The sequence below is a fragment of the Pinus tabuliformis genome, chromosome 6, assembly GCF_031772625.1.
Source record: "Pinus tabuliformis cultivar Carrire ecotype Pingquan chromosome 6, CPIR1, whole genome shotgun sequence".
Taxonomy (NCBI): Eukaryota; Viridiplantae; Streptophyta; class Pinopsida; order Pinales; family Pinaceae; genus Pinus; species Pinus tabuliformis.
This window is the reverse complement of record NC_142292.1, coordinates 1,652,638,972-1,652,648,164: the sequence shown is the minus strand read 5'-3', so window position 1 is coordinate 1,652,648,164 and position 9,193 is coordinate 1,652,638,972.

Here is a 9,193-nt window from a genome sequence, read left to right as displayed (position 1 = left end):
TGTTAAGGTATGAGCCTTACCTTAAGGACAAGAAAGGAAAGATGCAAAGGTTAATTAGTGGGTTGCCAATAGAATTCAAAGATTTGATTGAGTTTGATGAGCCTCGGTCACTAGAGGAAGCCATCAGAAAGCTGAAGCATTATTATGAGAAGTCAAACTGCAAGCCTGAGTTCAAGCATGATTGGAAAGAAAATGAGTATAATGAAGGTAAGTGGCTTCAGAAGTGAGGAATACCTTAGGATGCAACTGACAAGGAAAATGTAGCACCTTATAATAAATTCAATGTAGTTGAGAGAGGACACAGGTCTTATTGTGAGGAGAAGAATAAGGGTGGGGGCATGAACCCTTTGAGGTGTTGGACTTCTGGTGGAAAACATCAAGGAAGTGAATGCCCATTGCATCAAGGTAGTAGGCCTCATATTTATAGTGCTTAAGAGGCACAAATATATGTTGGTCAGAGTATTCCTCAGATTTATGCAATAGTGGATTAGAGGCAAACAAATCATTAGGCATCCATTATTGAGATGGAAGGTAAGATTTTTCATCAAGTTGTAAGATTGAATTGTAGTTATATCATTCCTGGCCTGGTGAATAAGTGTTTCTTGAATAAATAAGTTCACGTAGAATCATGGTTGGTATAGTTGGCTATAGGGACAAAGAGAAAAGTTCATCACTAGGTGAGGTCTTGTGCATTCAATTTCAATGGTATGCCTACATCAACACACCTAAATGTGCTTCCTTTGGGTTCATATAGTATGCTTTTGGGCATGGACTAGTTGTTCTTTCACAAGACCAAGGTAGACTACTATGACAAGGCTATTGAGTGCTTAGATGATGATGGAAAAGAGAGAGTCTTGCAAGGAAATAAGAAGGTTACATTAGTGAGAATGTTTATAGTTATGCAAGAAAAGTGCAACAACAAGAAATGATGTTTTTTGTTTGTAGTGGATATTTCTAGTGATAAAGGGAAGGATTTTGAGGACAACGAAGTCCTAAATAGGTATCCTATCTTGCAACAATTTCAAGATGTGTATCCTGTAGAGATTCTAAATTGACTGCTTCACATGGAAGTGAAATTTTATATTGATTTGATGTCGGGAGCAACACCAACATCTAAGGCACCATATAGGATGCGTACTTTGGGCTGGTGGAATTGAAGTTTTAGCTTAAAGAAATTCTTTATAAGGGATACATAAGGCCAAGTGTGTTACCTTTGGGTGCACCAGTGTTTTTTGTAAGGAATAAGGATGGTACTCTCATATTGTGCCTTGATTATAGGCAGTTGAATAAAGTGACTATCAAGAACAAGTATACATTGCCACAGATTGATGACTCGTTTGATCAGCTGAAGAGAGAAACAATGTTTCCAAAGATTGATTTGAGATTAGGATTTCATCAATTGTGAATCAAAGAAGAAGACATCTACAAGACTGAATTTTGTATGAGGTATGGACATTATGAGTTTGTGGTGGTTCCTTTTGGCCTTACTAATGCTCCAAACACTTTCATGTGTTTGATCAACAATGTGTTGCATCCTTATCTAGACAAGTTTTTGATAGTCTTTGTTGATGATATATTGGTATATTCAAATAATGAGGAAGGGTATATAAATCACCTAACATCAGTGTTGAGATTGTCGAGGGAGCATCAATTGTATGCCATGCTCAACAAGTGTAGTTTCTTTCAATCTCAAATTCATTACTTCGATCATATTATTTCTAAGGAGGGGATAGTAGTGAACCCAGAAAATATTAAAGCTATCATGAAGTGGCCAACTCCAAGGAATGTGGATGAATTAAAATCATTCATGGGACTAGCAGGTTACTACAAGAGGTTCATTAGGAACTTCTTAAAGATTGACTCTCCTATTACATCCTTATATAGAAAATGGAACAACTTTGAATCGATAGAGGAATGTAAAACTAGTTTTGAGCAATTGAAACATTTTCTTACAAATGCTCTGATTTTCAAGATTGCAGATCCTGATAAGGAGTTTTTGGTTTGTACAGATGCATGTAAGGAAGGAATTGGTGGAGCCTTGATGCATGAAGGAAAAGTGGTTTTTTATGAATCAAGTAACATGAATGAGCACAAGTGAAACTATGTGACTCACGATCTTGAGTTGACAATGATTATTCATGCACTGAAGATGTGGATACACTAACTCCTTAGCAGGAAGTTTATTTTGATGAGTGATCATAGTGGACTGAGGTACTTGTTTGACCAAACTAATTTGAATGTTAGGAAAGTTAGATGGTTGTATACCCTCAATGAGTTTGATTTATAGATCATGTACATTAAGGGCAAGTAGAACAAAGTTGAAGATGCTCTCAGTAGGAGAGTGCGGGTGAATCATATTTCAATTGTGATCTCTTATGGGAGAGATTTGTAGGAGTGGATCTTGGAGGTTGGAAAAGTTGGTGAGAAGCACCAACAATTGAAGCACGATTGATGTGCCAAGGGTGAAGTTGATAGAGATGAGATGTATCTCCTCACAACAAATGGCTTGGTCATATTTAGGAAAAATATTTATGTACTAGATAATAGTGAGCTTAAGAAGCTTATCTTGAGGGAGTTTCACATCAAGCCATATTCAAGCCACCTAGGATACCAAAAGAATTTGACAGTTATTAAGAACTTCTATAATTGGTCAAACTTAAATAGAGAGTTGGTTGATTTTTTTGCTAGATGCTTGAACTGTCAACAAGCGAAGGTTAAATGTAAGCATCCAGTTGGTTTATTGCCACCTATTATGATTCTAGAATGGAAATGGGAGGTTATTTCCATAGACTTCATTATAGGATTTCCAAGGACATTGAAGCAACATGATTCCATCATGGCTGTGGTTGATAGGTTGAGCAAGGTAGCTCACTTCATTGTAGTGAGGTCTACGAATACAGCTATTGAGGTAGCTCAGATCTTCACTAGAGATATAGTTGGGCTACATGGAGTTCCCAAGAATATTATATCAAATAGAGATGTCAAGTCCACTTCCAAGTTTTGGAAGGATCTGTTTGCAGGTTTGGGAACAAAATTAAGTTTCAGTACAACTTATCATCTGCAGAAAGATGGACACATAGAGAGGGTTAGCAAGATGCTTGAGGACATTTTGAGGATTTATGTCATACATCAACAAAGGAAGTGGGAGCAGTATCTTCATTTGGTAGAGTTTGCATATAATAATGGGTATCAAGAATCCTTGATGATGAGCCTAATTGAGGCTCTTTATGGATGAATTTGTAATACTCCTATCAAAATAGTGATCCAGAGAAGAGGATGCTAATTGGACCGAATATGTTGGCTGAGATGGAGTAGGAGATACATGTTATTAAAAGGAATTTAATGACATCACAAGATACAAAGAAGATTTATGCGGACTAGCATAGAGCATTAAAGGAATTTTAGTTTGAGAGCATGTATACTTGTGCATTAAGCCTAAGAGGAGCTCCTTGAGTATTGGGTCATGTGCCAAGATGACACCTCAGTATTGTGGGAATTTTGAGATCCTTGAGAAGATTGGACTAGTGGCCTATACACTTGTACTTCCACCAACATTGAAATTCCGTGATGTTCTCCATGTTTTACTTCTTAAGAGATATGTACAGGATGTTGGTGATGTGATTGATTACTCTCTATTGTAGGTGGAACTAGAGGGAGATTTCTAGCCAGAGCCACAATGCATATTGTAGTGGAAACTAATCATGTCCCGGAACTGAGCAATAGAGTAAGTTAAAGTGTAGTGGATGTACTTTGGGCCAAATGAAGCTACATGGGAGATGGCTGATCAGAAGCGGGCCTTGTATCCTTCCTTATTTGTTGGTTGCATATATGTGTTTGGTATATGTGTTTTGGTTTTATATATATGCATATGTATTGTAAATACTACAATGAGTTGTTTTATAAAGTTCCAATAATTAGTATGTTGTGAATAGTGCATCAAAATGTGTTATAAAGATCCAATAAGAAGTATGGTGATCACGTTTTTAGCAGTTCGTCATATTGTAAATACTGCAATGTGTTATTTTATAAAGCTTCATAGGAAGTATGTTTTGTTGGTCATAATCATCATAGGACACTAAGGTCAGTGTTCCCCCAAGGGGGAGGGGTTTGTAAAAAGATTTGGTTAATTATCCATGTAAATAAAATAAGAGCAAGGTCATGGGACATGTATTCCAAGTTGAATGGTGAGTAAAACATTATAATGAGCATCACTTATGGTTTATTAATGGCTATGGAAATTGGAAAAGGAAATTGGCACATGAAAAATGGCAACAAATGGAATTTAATTAAGATATAAAGGAAAACATGAGAAAAGGAAGATGAAGAGACAAAACCATGCATGAAAGGGAAATTAGAGAGGAAAGTAAGGAAAATGAAAGAAAAAGGGAAAAAGGAAAGGAAGAGACTAGACATCATTGATAAAAAGGCATCAGAGAAATTATTCACAACTTTTTGTCAGTTTTTCGGCTTTGGATCAATTTCAAAGCGAGAGAGCTCCAAGAGAAGAGAGCAAGAAAATAATCGAAGGAAGTCAAGGGAGCACAAGGAAAAAGTTGGATCAATAGCTACAACAAGATTACAATTCAAGTAACATGTTTCATGTCTAGATTCCTTGTTGAGATTAGGATGCATGGTGCATGCATGTGGTTCCTTGGTTATTTGTTGTCATTGGCATGGAGATTTTCCTTGATTAATAGTGGTTTCATCCTCGCACTGCCATTTCATAGATAGCCATGATGTAGTGGGTTCCCCATTTGGATTTCATATTGGCTCTCGGGTTCCCTATGGTTGTGGGTTGGGATAAAATATTTGGAGCCTAAGAACATCTTGGGTTACATGGAGGTTCTGGGTTGAGATGGGAGATCTCTGGAACGCTGTAACACCTTGGGTTCCCTGGAGGTTGTGGGCTGAGATAGAATCCTTGGCCTTGGATAGGTTGGGAAGAGACAAATATGGTTGGTATTAGTGATTTGTGGACTATTTAGGTGAAATCACTATGGTTGAGGGTTGAGGTGGTTTTGCTTCTAGGAGCCCTAGTTGGTTATATTTAATTTTGACCCTTATGATCCCACATTCATGCTTATAATATGACGTGAGGGCGATTAGATGGAAAGGATATTTTGGTTCAACAATCTATGGCTAGGTGATATGTGGAAGTCCTTGACTTAGTTGGATTTTTCATATATTAATATGAGTTATTTTCCATTGTGACCTATGAGCACTTGTGTTTATCATTGTGTTTATTTTATGTTTGATTGTCGAGGATTATATTCTAGTTATATTTTGGTTATATTCTTGGTTATATGATGTGCTCTTACTATGGATCATGTTCATGATTTGATAATTTATTGAATGGTTCATGAATTCATGGGATAACAAGCGCTATTGCAGTTATCTTGATAGGGCATTGAGCCTTCCTAATGATTATCCCATAAATTTAAGACAATCATAATTAGATATGCATTCATGCCATGTAAATACTATGTTCATTACATGTTTGATGAAATGTTTATCATGATATTGACATGTTTTGAGTGAGTTCTAGCCTTATCATTCATTTTTTAGAATTGTTAGCATCTCAGACTAATTCTAAAAATTTATGGGCTTTTTTGGGGATTGGCCTAGAGGCCATCCCTGAAAAAGTGGCATAGATCTCACAACTACATGCAAAAATCAGGGAGATCTCAGTCATAATCGCATGCATGAAGGCTTATGGGTGCAGTTGTAGCCTCCCAACCACATGCAATGTGTGTTATGGGTGCGATTAGGGTGTCAATCTTGTAAAAATGAGTTCAAGCTCAAGGATTGATCAGTAGGGGTGGTTGTCAAGCTGCTACATGATCTCATGTCCCAGAGGGGTGGTAGTGCATGTTCTGATCTATAGGCTTGACTTCCATAAATGGAACTTGGAGGTCGGATCATGTCATAGTGGCACTCAGCTCATGTTTACCCTTGAGAGCTTGTAAAAGTGGGTAAATGTTGAAGGAGGTGTTATAGTAAGGCAAGAAAGTCGAGTCTCATTCATCTTTGACCATAGGAACACTTCAGGGTGGTAGGATGGTGTTAGGGAAGGTTGTAGGTTGTCTTGGGCATTGGATCATTCATCCAATAGTAGGTAATAAATACGGTCTTGGACTATCCATTAGGTTAGAGCTTGAAATCTAGGTTGTTGGAGCATATTTTTGGTTCCAACTAGTAAATAGGGCATATGCTATATCTTGGAGCCGACAAATCAAGGGGTTGAAGCCTCCATTAGTTGGAGATGAAAAGTTGATGTAAATATTTTGAAGAAAAATATTAAGAAGCGTTCGGTGGTTTTTTCCCTAGAGGCATTCCCACTTAAAAAATATCTATTTATTGTCTCTATTGTTATGCATTATCGAACGATGTTGATGAATGCTTATTTTTATATAATTATAATAACAATGAATGCAAAATGAAATTAAAAATATAATAATTGATAAAAAATATTGATTCACCCCCCCTTAGTATTTCCAACAATTGGTATAAGAGCAGGTTCCTTCAATAACAACTTAACATAGTTGGAAGGAAAATATTAGGTGAATCAAGATGGGAAAGTCAAGGAAGGAAACCAAAATGTTTTCAAACAAGCTAAAGGAATTTATCGATATTGAAATTCTTTCATAACCTATTATAGTTGACGAAGAAAATTAGGTTGGTCCAATTCCTCTGATCAATGAACCAAGTTTTGTATTTTGGAAGGATAAAATGCAAATATATTTGCAAGCTATTGGATATGATGTATGGGATTATGTTTTTTGTGCAGATGACTCTGATGATAAATAAGAAAAATACAAATCCAAATCCATGAGGATCATCCTAAGTGTGTTTCCAGATTCAATGAAATCCAATATAGGATGATGTTCACCTACAAAACATCTTTGTGAGAGAATTCAAAAACTTTAGGCAAGTCAAGATTGTGTTGGTTAAGACAAAGATTATGATGATCATGCTTCAAGTCAAGTAGGCTCTCATATGGAAGATTCTAACAATGAGGAAGAGGACGAATAAGAGGAAGAGGTATTAATTAATGCTTTGAAAGAGCTAAATAACACATAGGAAGAAAATCGCAGGCTCAAGGAAGAAGTCAATCAAAAGAAACAAGAACTTCATGTAGCTATTGTAGAGATTAATAGGCTTAAGAAAAAAGTGCAGGAATCATAAATTATAGAGAAAGAACTGACAAGCCAATTAAAGGAATCTATTTAGAGGTACATAATTGAAGTTGATAAAAAACAAAAAGAAATAGTTGCAACTTTAGTTGAAATCGTCAGGCTCATAAATGAAAATGAGAGGAAAAAGGAACAAATACAAGACTTCAACAAATCAATTGAAAAGAGAACTCTTCTAAAATCGGCACTAGATGAGGCAGAGGAAAGAAGGAAATTCTTGAAAAGAATATTTTTGGAAGACCTTGTTAAAAAGAAAGGAGAACATGATGCTGCCCTATTTGAAATCAACAAGCTCAAGGAATGGAAAAAGAACACTTGTAGAGTATGGAAATAAAAGATCAAGAATTGGATCAATTGAAGATAAATGTAGAAGAAGTAGTTACATGCAATGAAAGCACAAACTCCAAGTCTCCACAAAACAAGATTTATGATAAGGCTAATAGTAGGATCCCTGAAAATTCAAATCATGATAAAGGATAGAAGATGGTTAAAAATGTTGTAGCTCCGAGAAGCAATGATGAAGGATTCACGAGCAAGGTTCTACCTTATCCAAGAATACATGACGACAAATCCAAGTACCCTAGCATGTTTAATGGTCATTTTTTTTCATGTTTTAACTTCATGCATATGGATAGGGATTGCAATATGTGTGTTAGGGTTGATCCTCAAAGACATTATCAAAACCCTAGAAGCATGTTTGTAGGATTGCAAGACAAGTTTCAAACAAACATTCAACCGTTCAAGCCCAACATTGAAAGTTTCTAATGCCATAACTATGGGGACATATATCATGATTGTAGGTACACGATGAAATACTCCATGAAAAGCAACCCAAACATCAGGTACAAGAAGGTTTGGAGAAGAAATCAAAAGGATGAATATTAAGTAAATAAAAATGTTTCTGCAATCATGCTTTTAGGATTTGTAAAAGCAAATGGTCATGATGAATCATGAGGTACGTTAGACTATGACATGATTTAAGATGATCCAACTAAAGAGATAATTCATACATTATTTTGAAGAACCCAACTTGTTGACTCCATGAATATTGAATACGGGGAGTCTAAGTACAAATTCTGCTTTTGAAAATCTATCTTTTTTACAAGCTGGTATTTGGTAGATATGAATGGATTTCAACATTATGGAATTTTTAGTGGAGTAGTATGAAAATTTGATCCATGTTGATAGATATAATTAAATTTGGCAATTTGTATCAAGCATAACATGTCAGGGGAGATAGGTTGTTTAGTGCAGTAAGCATTGATTAAGGATTTTTGAAGGAGTAAGTCTCTTGAAGGAAGTCACAGGAAGGTAGGTTACAGATCCACAGAAGCAATAATATTATCAATGGAGTCACCCTTTTCCATTGATGTTAAAGGGGGAGATAAATGAGGAGAAGAAGATCGAGCCACAGAGTGAGAGGAAACAATGATCACATGAAGAGTACACGTATTTCCAACAATAACAAAGGGGGAGATTGTTGAATAGTTTCATCATTGATTCCAACTTTAATTAATGAACACTCTTAATATTTGTCTGGATTGCATCAAGTTGGAATCTCTAATGGAAGGATGGTTCGAAACCCTAGCTCTAGGGTTTGAATTCATTGGACATTGGACATACCCTGCTCTTGTTGGAGATTTTTGTAGAAGAGGATCACTCAACCTGCCTTGGAGATCTTCATCATTGGATTCTCCTTGATGTGTCGATTCTAGTGATATGTGGCATGCCACAAGATCCTTTAACATTCAAGAGATATTCTCATTTGAAGTTGAAGACCCCCACCTATCGGAAAAATCCCCAAAGCATAATGATGTGTCAACTGCTCTTTGGTCAAATGAAATTATAAAGGCATGTGGTTCTCCACCAATGATTAATTAATTGACATTATGGGTTACCTATGTATATTTATCTTAAATCTTAATGCATGAGTGGTTTTTCACTATGATCTCAAATCAAGTAACCCTCATAATCCAAATCAGTTTCTCCAAAGGGTTTTT